Raw genomic sequence first — 14,690 nt, 5'->3', positions numbered from 1 at the left:
GGCTCCACCCAAGATACTTTTTGATTGGCTGGTCAGTAATTGGAGCATAGCACAGGCCAGGTGCTCACAGATGCAAGAGAATCGGTGGCCAAGCAGCAAAAAAAAGGCCAAGCGGCAGACTGTTGCTGTGGCTTTATTTCCGGTGGTCCTTTTATTATTTCAGTAATAAATAGTATAGAGGGCCCCTGTGTGGTAATTATACGAGTGGAAGCACACACACACATCCTAATAACGATGGACTCACAAAGTAGATGTAGAAACACACCACAAGGAGCCACTGAAGTGAGTTAGGCTCAGCGGGGACTGCAGTGTACATCTATGTGTAGAAAATCTGTGATTAAGACGGGGCCTGTACATATGATGCCTGTTAGGAGACCAGAGAGTTGGGAATTACACTGGGTAATTGGAGAATATGTTGAAGGAGCTAATGATGATGCAGTTCAGCGGTAAAACTCCTAGGGTTTAAGTCACTCCTTAAACTGAAGACTTTTATGATGAAGTACGAATACACGGACATGCTCTCTGGGAGTATGCACCGTCTTCCTTTCACTTAGTGACTAAATGGTTAAGAGGTTATATCCAGGGGCTTTTTTCCCTCTTCCTTGTGACTCAGTCATTTTTCTCCTTCCTGCACTTTCTGACCCATTTAGACAAATGATAATAACCACCACGATAATGCGAAGAAAACAGAGCGAGAATAAAAACCTTATTTGTGTGGATCTTTAACAATACAGTTTTCTAAATACTTATCAGTCCATTAAAGCAGGCAGAATTTCCAGCAAGAATAAGTAAATGAATTTCTAAAAGCACCAAAGGATAAAATAACACCGACTAGACAACAAAATGTCTTTACATATTAAAAGAAAATCTACAAAAGCAACAGCACACGAAATCAACGTGATAAAAACCCCGTCTGAGATGTGATTTAAAAGAAGACACAGATTCTGCAGACAAAACCGTCTCAAGCAAATCATTCCAGGTGCTATAATGGCGAATTTCAGGTCATGTTGCTTTTTTCCGCCACGTGGGTAACTCTTATCACAATTCCTGCAATCAATCCTGGGTCCCAAAATGCAGCAAGGTGTTTGTGATGCATGAACATAAGAGGGTTTTCAATATCAAGGAGCAGTACTGTTTTTCAACCATTTGAGATGCGTCTAAAATATGTGATTTTTAAATTGCACACATATACACCTATCTATACGTTAACTACGAAATTCTCCACAAGAGTAAAAAGGAAAATTAGATCCATTTAGGGAGGGAATCTGGAGCTAGTTCACAACCTTTCACTCCATCACTGACGACATGTTCTGCAAGACAGCGTCATAAAAAAGCCACAAAATACCGAACACCGAGCAATAACAATACGTAACATATACGGGTAGTTTCAACTGTGATTTTTTTTAATTGCACTATATCTGTCTATTGTTTCTGCTGCAAGATATCACAGTCACTCTTGCAGAACTTGGCAATGAGTGAAAAATTTAAGAGAAATTCTGAGCACCAGGAGGCAAAAAAGAAGTGCTGAAATGTTGTTTTAAAGAAAACATTAAAACCAGTCCACCCTTGTTAGCCCTGCAGAGAGGATCAGGCTACTGAGAATAGGGGTGGATGCTGGGGGAAGGGGGCAAGTATTTGCACGGATATGCAGACAACTATACACACATGCACATTTATTGGAGCTGGGCCTACTCACACACACAGCACCTTACATACATCGCACACTATTATTGTTGCTGTTTTTTTGTTCTGTTTTGTTGTTGTTCAGTTACTATTGTTGCTGCAGTGTTGAGGAGCCAAAACTCAAGAATTTTACTCTCTTATGCTTTTATAATGAGACGGAAGAAATGAAGAACCTTGACTCTTCAGAGAGTCAGAGAATTAGGATTCCTGGTATGAATTCTGTGCGTGACAAGAGTGCATTGGAAAGTAGGATGATTATGAACAAAAAGTCCTGTCAGAGACTTTACCTTAGTCCCACTAAAGTCATTCCACATTTCTCTTTCAGTCCCTGTCAAAAACTTACTGACACATGTGAAGCCTATACACTAATGAGCCAAAACAGTATGACCACCTGCCTAATATGCTGTTTGTCTTCCGTGTGCCACCACAACAGCACCGACCCGCCGCTGCATGAACTCTACAAGACCCCTGAAGGTGTCCTGTGGTACCTGGGACCAAAAACTTAGCAGCAGATCCTTCAAGTCCTGTAAGTTGTGAGGTGGCGCCCCGTGGATCAGACTTGTCAGTCCAGCACATACCACAGATGCTCAATCAGATTGAGATCTGGAGAATTTGGAAGCTAGGGCAACACCTTGAAGACTCATCATCATCATCTTCCTCAAACCTTTCCTGAACAATGTGTGCAGTGTGGAAGGGCACATTATGCTGCTAATACAGGTCACTGCCATCAGGGAATACCATTGCCATGAAGGTGTGTACCTGTTCTGCAACGACGTTTAGGTAGGTGGCATGTGTCAAATTGACGTCCACATAAATGGCCGGACTCCGGGTTTTCCAGCAGGACATTGCTCAAAGCATCACACTCCCTCCACTGGCGTGTCCTCTTCCCAGTGCATCCTGGTGCCATCACTTTCCCAGGTAAACGGTGCACAGGTACATGGCCATCCACATGACCTAAAAGAAAATGGGACTCATCACACCAGGCGACTTTCTTCCACTGCTCCAAGGTCCAGTTCTGACACTCACATGCCCATTGACTGTGGATAGGGGTAATAATGGGCACTCTGACCACCCTGCGGCTATGCAGCCACATACGCAGCAGGGTGCGATGTACTGTGTGTTGTGACACATTCCTCCCTTAACCATCTTTAAAATTTTCTGTGACTTGTGCCACAGCAGACCGTCTGTCGGTTCAGTCCAGATGGGATAGCCTTCGTTGCCCTCGTGCATCAATGAGCCTTGGGCACCCAACACCCTGTCACCGGTTTGTGGTTTGTCCCTCCTCAAACCACTGTCGGTAGGTACTCACCACTGCTGAGCGGCAGCACCCCACAAGCCTTGCGGTTTCAGAGATGCTCTGACCCAGTTGTCTGACCATAACCATTTGGCCCTTATAAAAATCACATAGCTCTTTACTCCTGCCCATTTCTCCTGTATCCAACACATTGACTATGAGAACTGTTTGTTCGCTTACCATCTAATCTACCCTGACTTGACATGTGCCCTTGTTTGGAGATTATCAATGTTATTTGGTTCACCTGTGAGTGGTCGTATTGTTTTGGCTCGTCAGTGTCTATATACTCACACGTACGTACACACATGTCTTTTGTTCCTGCTTGTCTCTTCACCACTGCAAACGTTAAATTGTGCGATGTGGGCTCATTTTCCCTGAGCCTGCATCGATCAAACAGAAGCCACGATACACATGCAATTAGCATGTCAATTAACTAGGCTTTATCAGGGCTTCAGGGGATCCAGGGCCTGTCAAAGGCACTTCGTCTGTGGTGTGATGAGAATAAGATATCTGTAGGTATGTTGTTTGACAGGATTAATGACTTTAATCTCTGGATCTGGACGAGGATGGATGGTAGAGAACAATGATGTTTTATTAAGGAGACTCCAGCACTACGTATGTTTGAGTAGAGAGAGCAGACATTAAAGCACTCTGTGCAATATACTATGAATGCTGAAGCTGAAGTGAAAGCACACACACGCACGCACACACACAGGGACAATTTAGTACGGCCAATTCACCTGACCTACATGTCTTTGGACTGTGGGAGGAAACCGGAGCACCTGGAGGAAACCCACGCAGACACGGGGAAAACATGCAAACTCCACTCAGAGGACGATCCGGGACAACCCCCAGGGTTGGACTACCCCTGGGCTCGAACCCAGGACCTTCTTGCTGTGAGGCAACCACGCTAACCACTGTGCTGCCATATATACATACATACATACATACATACATACATACATACATACATACATACATACATACATACATACATACATACATAAAACAGGCATTTACACAAAAATATGCACGCAAAGAAACACAAACACTTAGCTTTAGAAGTTATGCACAGGCCACAGAATTCTTTGCCCAGTATCAGGGTTTGGCTTTTCCCAATCGCAATGAACGGGTGGTTCATATTTTCAGCCATTTATACAGAAAAATATATTTTTAAATTTTGTTGAACAACCTGCTGTTGCAGCAAGGGAAGTAAATGAACAATACCCTAAATCTTATTTTGATCCACAGATGATTGGCAACTCGGTGGTAGACATAGCAGAGCAGCGCTCAGATGTACAACAGAAATGGACCAGTGAGTTCCTCTCTGCCAGAACCAGCAAAGTACATAAATATAGTGCCTCGCTACAGCACAAGAATGCTGACATATCTGCTGAGGGAGGAACTGGCTTTCAGGGTCACTGCTTTCACAGGGTTAAATCACCTCCCAAATCAGTATCTCCTTAATGAGCTCCCACCTCTGCCTCCATCCTTTCTCCTCCCCCCCATCCTTCATTTCCAAACATCTCTCACCTGTCCCCAACCCCCCACCACCCTCGTCCCTTCATTTACTTCCTTTTCCCTTTACTCCCTTCCTTGTATCCTTCCAATCTTTCCCCACACTTTCTTTATTCTCCTTCCTCCCTCCATCCCACAGCCCCAGTGATACCGCAATCAGAGAATTGGGGTGGGGGGGGGTGAAGGTGTGAGCCAAAGGGGTGCTCTTGAGATACACCAGGCGGTTGGTGAGTGTGGTGGTGGCAGCGGGGGAATAAATTAGAGCCAGACAGACAGAATAATAAAGTGATAATGAGTTTGCAAGCTGGCCGCTGTGCCAACCCCGGGCACAGCCCAGTGAATATTTACCACCCTGGTAATAAGTAGTGGAGGGGATTAAATTACCGGCAGTGCCAGCCTATAAGGCCTGTTGAAAGACAGGAGAAAGGGGAGAGCAGAAAGAGGAGTGAGAGGTGGAGGGAGAGGAAGGGATAGAGGAGAATGAGCAAGAAGGGCAAAGAGAAAGATGAGGAGACCGAGGAGGAACTGGCTATGCGGTGAAACAGCAGACCTGCATGCTAAGGAGAGAAGTACAACCGCAAATGCATACATACACACACACACACACACACACACACACACACACACACACTGGGTAACACACGTGCACATACATGCACACAAAAACACACACACGTGTGCACTCAAACACACAAACGCACACACAAGCACATGCACAACACATTAAAGTGCACACACTCAAATACACACCACAAAAAATGCACGCGCACACACACACACACACACACACACACACACTTTTAAAAAAAAAAATCTCCTACCGCAAGGCACTCTCCACAAAATCGAAATCAAGGTCAAGCCAGATGGATTGAGTCCTATTTGTGTGTGTGTGTGTGTGCGTGCGCGAGAGAGAGAGAGCTGTATATACGTGTTTGTGTGTGGTCGACATACTGCACATTTATAAATGTATGTATATACACTGCACATATATTTGCATCTATTGTGCAGACATGTTCCAAAATGTGTCATGCACTGCCTGCCTGTGCATTTTTGCATCTTTATTTATGCACATATCTGCATCATGTTTACATGCACGTCTGTATGCAGGGCAGAATACAATATGCATTTCATGCAACAAGTAAAATAAAAGCACAAATGTGTCTCTGTGCACGACATATCCGCCTGTCTCGTCTTCACGTGCTTGGTAGTTGCACCACCTCAGTGTGCCCCCCGCTAGACAGAATTTCCCAGTCATCAGGAATTGAAATGAGAGATTGCTGAGAGATCCCATTTTGCTAATCCATAAAGGTCAGTGGTCACCTGATCTTTACAAACCTGATCACATGCGACTATTGGTGCACGTGTTTGTGTGCATGATTGTGTGTGTGTTGCCGTGTGGTGGGATGGGGGGTTACGCTCATGCTATTTAAGGGTTGTCAGAGTTGCTTCCAGGTTGGAAAGCACAATGGGAGCAAAATCAATTTGCCGTGAATTACTCTGTTCAATATGAGCCTTTGCCCCTATCAGTTAGTAAAATGTGGTCTTCAGCCAACATCTGGTGAAATAACCTACAATCCAATCAGGAGTAAAGGCATACATATAAGGAGATGCACACACACACATACATACTCACAAAGCCAAGAATGGGGCCTTCTTGTGACTTTCCAAACTTCCCCTCCTACTATCCTTGAACAATCCTTCGTTTAAGAACCCCCCCCCATCCAGACACACCTTTGTAAGAAACAGCCTATGATGTGTATAATAAACATCGATTTGCTCAAGTAAGCTATAAAAAAAAACAATTGCTCCTTCAGCAGACTGCTCCTTCTCGCCTCCAGCATCTTCTCCATGGCCCCTTTCTCGTCATCTCTCGGTCTCTCACGCCTTGGATTATGCCTGAAGAGCTTGTACTTTGCCATTGCTGCATTGTTTTTAAACTGCACAAATTAAGCCTATTGTGCCTTTATCTTTTGTTCAAATGTACTGTCGACAGTCATCCACCTTAATTTTCATAACCAATTGCACATTTCCTCTTTCCTTCCTCCGTTTGGTGGTATTTCTGCTTGTATTAGACAGAACACAATGGAGGTAGAGCGTAATGATGAGAAAAAGACGAAGAGGGGGGTCACATGCAGCAGATGGCATGAGCAGAATTTAAACCCACAAAGCCACCAGTACATAGTTGGCACCTCAGCTACGCAGGCACACCCCTTCCTCTCTCATATCTGCAGAGCATCAAGCACGACAGTTTGCGATGAGTAGGAAAAACAAGGCATGTTCTCGTGGCTGTGTGGAGATAGGAGTACACTGAGAAAACTCAAGACGTGGCATTACCTGTTTGAGGGAAAATATAATGTTTGTGTAAGTCTGGAAAACACCTTCTATTGGCTGGCATGTAGCCATAATGTGTGCACGCATGTCTGTAAGACTACTCAACAGATCTTAATTTTGGGAAGGATGGCAAGAGATGGCTCGGTGCGATGCAGCGTTTTAATTTAGAAACCTTAGGGTCAAAAAAACAACAATGAAGTATGAACTGAGATTCATATGTGGTGAACGTTTCTGTCCTTTAAGGCTTCTTTTTATCCAGTGGTGTACTGGCCATCAGGCATATCGGGACAAATCCCGGTGGGCCGCCGCATCGGTGGGCCGCCAAAAAATGCATGACAGGCCATGTGTGTCTGTCATTCGGGGTGCGCATGAGAGCGTGTTGCTGGATTTGTGTTCCGGGACTGGGCTCACTGGCCAATCACAACCAAGTTAGTTAAAACACAAAAGTAGTGCACAGCAGTGAGATGGCCAACCAAAAGCCATGGACAAGAAAATATCAAAACGTAGAGGGGCCAAAAGAAAATAGAGACAAAAAGGCAGCAGGCATTAGAGACACAGCCTTCCAAATGTAAACCGGCATGACCCATGGTGCACCTGTGCTGCGTGTGTAGGTGGAGCCTGGCAGTGTTCAATGAGAAAAGGAGGTGACCAACAAGTAGCGATTATGTTCCAGGGAATAGTCATATCCTAAAAGTGTCATGAGGAAAACTAGGCTTACTATATAGCTAGCTAGCTTTGTTTGGCATGTCCTCAAGTCTGCAACATTATTAGCTGTCCTCCGTGCATCCATACATCAGCTGCAAGCGCGTCCTACTAAACATCCCTCTCAGGTCTTGGCGACGCACAGCCCATGTCGGCAGTTGGGTACGCGCCGTGGGAAAAACTCGACACACAGTTTGGGCATCAGGATCCTCAAGTGACCAGCAACAATATTTAAGAGGAGCAGACTGAAGCGGTAAAATGGACATTAAATTAGACTATGCTACATGGTCAGTTAAAACTGCTGTAATTTGTGGCTACAAAACGACCCCACTGATAGACTACTTGTTACTATTTAAGCCATGCTGATGGCGTGTTACAATAGAAATTTGTGCCGACTGAAATATGTCCTGCAATAGAAATATGCTACTTTCCATCGCAAAAGCCCATGAATACCTTCAGAATCACCAGTCAACAATAAAAGACTATCATTACCAGCAGGGATTAGGGTGCTAAATCTAGTGGGCTATGTCCTATAATTACATTACCCCCCCCCCAAATGTAACAAACACACACACACACACACACACACACACACACACTATATATACTATATATTGTACATGTGTAATCAACCTTTAACCCCCACCCGGTCTCAGCAGCTAAGTCCAGGGCTGAATTTCTTTCCCAATACACCATTGTTTATATAAGGGGAGGGGGGCAGACAAATCCAAACAGCAACTAACAGAAGAGGTCGGCACGGTGGCACAGTGGTTAGCACGGTCACCTCACAGCAAGAAGGTTCTGGGTTCGAGCCCCGGAGTAGCCCAACCTTGGGGGTCGTCCTCTGTGTGGTGTTTGCATGTTCTCCCCGTGTCTGCGTGGGTTTCCTCCCACAGTCCAAAGACATGTAGGTCAGGTGAATCGGCCGTACTAAATTGTCCCTAGGTGTGTGTGTGTGTGTGTGTGTGTGTGTGTGTGTGTGTGTGTGTGTGTGTGTGTGTGTGTGTGTGTGTGTGTGTGTGTGTGTGTCAGCCCTGTGATGGCTTGGCGGCCTGTCCAGGGTGTCTCCCTGCCTGCCACCCAATGACTGCTGGGATAGGCTCCAGCATCCCTGCGACCCCGAGAGCAAGATAAGCGGTTCGGGTAATGGATGGGTGGAACTAACAGAAGACAGGCACACTGCTTGTGGGTTGATCAACAGACAGCTTACTTAAAGGATTTTTTTTTAATGAAGATTTTTCAGCTCATGTCCATTCCTGCCATCCTCTTCTTTCTCACTAGGAGTACTCGTTTCATACGGTATTTGAATAATTAATTATTTTTTTAACAACCTGAGTCTTATTGTAGTTTTGCCATCGTTTACAATATGATGTTATTTGACATGGGACCACCTCCGGACACAGCGTGAAAACGGCATCTTATGATGTGACAGACTAAAACTCTAAATCTGTTCTTTCAACAAAATAAAAACCCAGTGCCTCAGTTAGACTGTATACATTATTTCCCATTATCTATGACTTCTCATCCGTGTTTGCCAAGTAGTTTATCGATGGCTACCACTGCCAACTAGCGTTCAGTGGGGTTTCAGTCAGGGTCTTCAGTAATGAACTGCCCCCCCCCCCCACACACACACACACATTTCTCATAATATGGCTGCCGATATAGCCAACACAGCCACATACAAAATAAACTATCACGCACTACATGCAATACTGGATCAACACCAACAGGACAAACCACAACACACACCACTGTGCATTAAAGCGGCCTCACCATCAGATCTCCCTTCATGTGACTCAGCAGCCAGATTGCACATGCACACCACATGGCACGAAAACAAACACTAGAAGAGTGCAGATCTCCGCCAGGCGTATCTCCCCTTCTCCGGTGCTCAGGCTTGGCGAGAACCCCAACCCCCCCTCCTTTTTTTTGCCTACCGGGAAAAGGAGCCCTTATTAAGACCAGATTTAAAAAAAAAATATTCTATTGATTTTTTACTTCAGATATTTTTAACCGGTTTTCATGATATAAAAAGAATGTAAGCGAATGGCTTTCATTCATTCTAAAGCAATAAGAAAACGGTAAAAACAAAAACACAGCTCAGCTATGGGATTTTTTTAAAATTATTATTATTATTGCCGTTTTCCCCTTTTTTTCTCCCCACTTGTTTTTTTTATAAATGTATTTCTGATTTCCCCCCCCTTTTCTCCCAATTTTAGTGGCCAATCGATCCCTATTTTAATTCAAACCCCCACCCTCGTACTGCGTGCATTCGCCAACTGCATCTCTCCGGCCGGCAGTCTCGAAAGAGACGCCTCCCTGTAATATTTGCTAGTAATATTTGATTTGCTAATGTCCCTTACGGCTTTCCGTAGCGCCACAACAAAGTCACGTGATGTACGTAACAACGTCAGTGGGAATCCGGTCGGTGAATAAACACCCAGCACGAGAGAAGTCGTCCTTGCTTTATTAATGTTATAAGTTAACATAGCCAGAGGGCACAGATCATTACATGGTGTCAGAGTAGCGGAGTTTAAATACCCAATATGGATTCGTACGGCGTTCCAGCTCCACGGATGGACTGGGAATCGGCGAACTTACCTGAAGCATGGAGACGATTTCGACAAACAACGGAGCTAATGTTCACGGGCCCCCTGCGCGGGAAGAATGAAGAGGAGAAATGCAGCTACCTCCTGCTCTGGATAGGGGAAAAAGGGCGCGATGTGCACAACACTTGGACACTCAGCGGAGAACAAGCCAAGAAGCTAGAAACGTACTACGATAAGTACACTGAGTACATCACCCCCAAAGCAAACCCGATTTATGCCAGATATAAATTTCATGAAAAGATGCAGGGAGAGAGTGAATCCTTCGAACGATTTGTAACTGAGCTAAAGCTCCTAGTCAAAGACTGTGGCTACCCAAATGCCGACGAGATGGTCAGGGACCGCATCGTGTTTGCCACCAACTCACCCAGAGTGAGAGAAAAGCTACTTAGCCAGGGAGCTGAGCTAACGCTAGAAAAGGCCATAGATGTAGCCCGCTCACACGAGCTAGCAAAGCAACAGCTAAAGTCTATGGGCCAGGGCAGCACACATGAAACGGTGCACGCAATAGGCAGAAAGACTTACAAACCGAACGCACCCAAAGCAGCTAACGCTAACTTCAGACAAAGGGAGGGTAACGTTAGCACCGCCGCTAGGGCGTGTAGCTATTGTGGAGGGCTACACGGCGCTAAAGCCACTTGCCCAGCTAAGGGTAAACAATGCATTAAATGCAAGAAGCTCAATCATTTTGCTAAAGTATGCAAGTCTAGCTCCCAGGGACAGACAAAGTACTACCGCGGCACAGTACATGCCGTCGGAGAGAACCCAGAAGAGTGCACCACTGACAGAGAACAGGAAGAACTGTACTTCGACAACATTACAGTGGAGAGCACCGCTGTGGGAGAACAGACAGAGCTGTACATAGACTGCATCTCAATAGAGAACAACGGAAAAAGCAACGAGCAGGCTTACGTAGAGGTTGGAATTGGCACACCTCCACAGAAGGTAAAGTTTAAACTAGACACTGGGGCACAGGCCAATACTATTCCCACCAACCTGTTCCAGGCGCTGTTCAAAAATGTGACACTGAAACCAGCAATACACAGACTCACTGAATATGGAGGAGGCGCGCTGAGCGTGAAAGGCACATGCAAACTCAAATGTAAGTACAGAGACAATGCAATTATGCTGGACTTTTACGTCATTGACACAAACGCCCCACCAGTCATGGCAATGAAAACATGCCGTGACCTAAACTTGGTAAAAATAGTGATGGCTGTGAGCGAGGAAAACAATGTCACATCACAGAGCATAATGGATGAGTATGCAGATGTTTTCCAAGGAATAGGAGAGTTCCCAGGCGAGTGCACCTTCCGCGTCACACCAGATGCAACGCCGGTCGTCTGCCCGCCACGCAGAATCCCCATCGCCCTACGCAGCAAACTGAGGGACGAGCTTGACAGCATGGAGAAAGGCGGCATAATCTGTAAGGTAACAGAACCCACAGAATGGGTGAACGCACTCGTCATTGTTGAGAAGCCAAAGACAGGCAAACTTAGAGTGTGTTTAGACCCCAGAGCTCTTAACAAAGTGATACAACGACCTCACTACCCCCTCCCCACGCTGGAGGACGCCACCACAAAGCTTGCTGGAGCTGAGTACTTTAGCGTGTTAGACGCGCGGTCAGGCTATTGGGCCATCAAACTGAGCACTGAATCCTCAATGTTGACGACATTTAACACAGTGTTTGGCAGGTATCGTTTCCTCAGACTGCCATTCGGAATCGTGTCCGCTCAAGACGAGTTCCAGAGACGCGTGGATGAAACATATGAAGGATTGGACGGTGTGACGGCCATAGTGGACGATATACTAGTGTTCGGCAAGACTAAAGAGGAACATGACCAGCGTCTCAGAGCGATGCTGAAGCGCACAAGGGAGCGAGGGGTGAGGCTCAACCCCGACAAGTGTCACATATGCGTGTCCGAGGTAAGCTACTTCGGCCACACGCTCTCACACGAAGGCATCAAACCAGACCCACACAAGGTGAAGGCGGTCAAGGACATGCAACCCCCACAGAACAAAGCAGAGCTGGAGACAGTCCTCGGCATGATCAACTACCTCGCCAGATTTGCTCCACACCTCTCACAGATAAACTCACCCCTCAGACAGCTTCTGAAACAGGACAGTGAGTTTGTGTGGGATGCAGTCCACGACAAGGCGTTCCAAGAGATGAAGAATCTCATTACACAGCACCCAGGTCCAGTACTCTCATATTTCGACCCGCAGAAAGAGCTGCGACTCCAAGTGGATGCATCCAAAAGTGGCCTTGGGGCTGTCATGCTCCAAGATGGCAAACCAATTGCCTATGCGTCCAAGTCACTCAACAGCACTGAAGAAAACTACGCACAGATAGAGAAGGAGCTCTACGCTGTGGTCTTCGGCTGCAAGAGGTTCCACGAGTACATGTATGGACGAAAAGTGATTGTGGAGTCAGACCACAAGCCTCTGGAGGCAATACTAAAAAAGCCACTGGCAGCAGCACCACCCCGGCTGCAACGGATGATCCTGGCGCTCCAAAAATACGACATCCAAATCATCCACCGCCCCGGTAAGGACATACCGGTGGCCGACACACTGTCACGCAAGTCAATAGAACACCACGACAGTGACCTACAGGAAGGGATGGAGGCCCAAGTGCACACAGTCCTCAGCAACATCCCTGTGAGCGACACAAGACTCACAGAAATCAAGCAGGAAACAGCGCAAGATCCACAGCTCACCGCACTCAGACGAGCCACACTCACTGGCTGGCCAGACACAAAGAAAAAGTGCCCGCCCAGCATCCAGGAATACTGGAACCACAGAGCAGAAATCTCAGAAATGGACGGTATCCTGTTCAAAGGTGAGAGAATCATTGTCCCCCAAAAGCTTCGCAAGGACATGATACAGCGCATCCATGCCAGCCACCTTGGCGTGGAAAAAAGCAAATGCCGAGCAAGAGACTTACTGTTCTGGCCTGGCATGGGGAAACAGATCGAGGATGCGGTAGCAGACTGCAGCATATGCCAAGAACGGCGCAGCGCAAATGCAAAGGAACCAATGATGTCACACGCCATACCCGAGCGGCCGTGGCAAGTGATAGGCACAGACCTATTCACATGGAACTCACAGGACTTCATAGTCACTGTGGACTACTACTCCAGATTCTTCGAGCTAGAGAGACTTTACAGCTGCACCTCATCTGCCGTCATCATGAAGCTGAAAGCAGCAATGGCTCGACACGGAATCCCCGAGACTATCATCAGCGACAACGGTCCGTGCTACAGCTCTGGTGAGTTCCGCAACTTCTCACAGACATGGGGTTTCTCACACACCACCACAAGCCCCCACTACCCACAGAGCAACGGCCTCTCCGAGAAGACTGTCCAGACGGCCAAACGCATCCTGGACAAAGCCAAAGCTGAGAACAAAGACCCCTACATGAGCTTGCTGGAGTATCGCAACACACCGGTGGACAACCTGAAATCACCGGCACAGCTACTGATGAGTCGGAGGCTGCGGTCCATTCTCCCATCAACAGCAAAACACCTGCAGCCACAGATCGCCAGTCAGGAGGATGTTCACAAAAGGAGAGAGGTATGTCAACAGCGCCAGCAGGCATACTACAACCGAACAGCCAAACCTCTGCCCCACCTGCCCGCAGGCACACCAATCCGCTTCCGGCAGGAGGATGGATCCTGGAGACCTGCAACTGTGGAAAGACCAGCGAACACAGAGAGGAGCTACTACATCCAAACCAAAGAAGGTCAGATCTACCAACGCAACCGTCAACACCTGCGACAAAGCAGAGTGAACACTCACACTACACACACACACACTTCACAGCAGACTGTTACCAGCGCTAACAACAACACACAAGCCCATCAGCAAGAGCATGCTGAACCTCCAGACACGAACAATCAGCGACAACCAGACACACAGCCTGGTTACACCACGAGGTCAGGTCGCACGATCAAACCAAGACAAATCCTTGACTTATGAATGTTAAAAAAAGATAATCTTACACCAACCTGTACTATACCTGCTATGTTTTGAAAAGAAATATTTACAGCGTTCACTTACCTTGTGTACCTACCTGCTGTTTGCAGTTACCAGTAATGAAATGAAAAAAAAAGATGAAATGTTATTACGGTGTCACATTTAGACAGTGAAGGAAATGTTTTACACTACTTTGTTGCAGTCCAGTTATATAAGAGTTCCACTTTCATATTCTTTCTTATTAAGATTGTATTCGCTTATAAACGTGCTCAACGTGGTCTGTATCTCTGCAGAGAAAGCAGCACTTTTCAGAAAAAGGGAGATGTAATATTTGCTAGTAATATTTGATTTGCTAATGTCCCTTACGGCTTTCCGTAGCGCCACAACAAAGTCACGTGATGTACGTAACAACGTCAGTGGGAATCCGGTCGGTGAATAAACACCCAGCACGAGAGAAGTCGTCCTTGCTTTATTAATGTTATAAGTTAACATAGCCAGAGGGCACAGATCATTACACTCCCCACTTCCGTGACAAGGCGAATCCAGACGGAACCATTGCTTTTTCCGACACACACAGA

Source organism: Lampris incognitus, chromosome 3 (genome assembly GCF_029633865.1).
Source record: "Lampris incognitus isolate fLamInc1 chromosome 3, fLamInc1.hap2, whole genome shotgun sequence".
Taxonomy (NCBI): domain Eukaryota; kingdom Metazoa; phylum Chordata; class Actinopteri; order Lampriformes; family Lampridae; genus Lampris; species Lampris incognitus.
The sequence above is the reverse complement of the archived record's forward strand: the minus strand, read 5'-3'. Positions refer to the sequence as shown.